Source organism: Ursus maritimus, unplaced genomic scaffold (genome assembly GCF_017311325.1).
Source record: "Ursus maritimus isolate PB19 unplaced genomic scaffold, ASM1731132v1 scaffold_17, whole genome shotgun sequence".
NCBI lineage: Eukaryota > Metazoa > Chordata > Mammalia > Carnivora > Ursidae > Ursus > Ursus maritimus.
This window is the reverse complement of record NW_024424119.1, coordinates 57952687-57953723: the sequence shown is the minus strand read 5'-3', so window position 1 is coordinate 57953723 and position 1037 is coordinate 57952687. Positions and strand designations below refer to the sequence as shown.

The window sequence follows — 1037 nt, the reverse complement described above, 5'->3', positions numbered from 1 at the left end:
AGACGAGAAGGCACCCACTAATCTCTTGTAGGGAAACCAAGGTTGGGCAGGGGGTCTCACAACACCTCCACCCTTGGCTGGGCCACACACGTGGTCACCAAGAGGTGAGCAGTCAGGGGTCCAGGAAGAAGCTTCTTTTCCCAGCACATGCCTCTCAGCCCATCTTTTCTGCATTCCTGCCCCCAGACCAGCAGACAGGGCTCCCATCCCAAACACCCATCTTGCTCACACAAAGACCAACATGACTCAGGCCGGCCGGAGGGGCTGTGCACACAGCAGGCAACCGTGACCCGTCCACACGTGCTGCCCGGAGCCCAGACCGAGGCCAAGGCTGCACTTGTCCACACGCTGTCCCAGCCCCTCCCTCTCTATGTACGTGCAGGGACACAGACGCCGAGCTGCGACACGCTGGGCCTCGGCCAAGATGCTCCCCAGCACCCTTCCAGCTCAGATGACTCCCCCATAGGAGTCGGCCAACCCTGGGAACCCACCCTTGGACCTCGGTCATGATGCTGGGAACACACACACTCTCCTGGGGGACACGCACGCGCTCCACACACCTCCCCCATCCCGCAAACCCCGGGGGCACACCCGCCCGTGGCAGGGTCGGAGGAGGCCAAGGTGGGGAGGGCCCCTGCGCCCCTGGGGCAGTACTCACAGGAGCTCCTTTCTCCCCAGCTGGCCCTGGAGGTCCTTGGGGCCCGGGTCTCCCTGGGATTCCGATGGGCCCAGCAGCACCGGCCGGGCCTCTCTCCCCCGGAGATCCCTGGGGTGGGTGAGAAAATGGTTCATTTCCAAGGCTCTCAAAATGCATGGATACAATTTTCCAAAGTGCCATCAGGTCCTCTCGCTCACCATCGCTTCTGAGCCCTCAGTAACCCCCAGGGCCCTCGGCAGCACACCCTTCTGAGACCAGCGTTGGAGGCCCTGGGTTTCTCTGAGCTCCTCCCTTCCTATAATCCCAAGCACATGCCTGCCTCTCCTCCCCAGGGTCTGAGAACACATCTTCCTCAGGTGCTCCCCTGGGGTGATCTCCT

The 1037-nt window shown here is 62.5% G+C and overlaps 1 protein-coding gene across 1 annotated transcript in view; it reads right to left on the bottom strand.

Annotated features, from left to right (window-relative positions):
* COL5A1 (collagen type V alpha 1 chain) overlaps positions 1-1037 on the bottom strand; it is a 126297-nt gene that overhangs the window by 31464 nt on the left and 93796 nt on the right. The gene's annotated exons all lie outside the window — the stretch shown is intronic.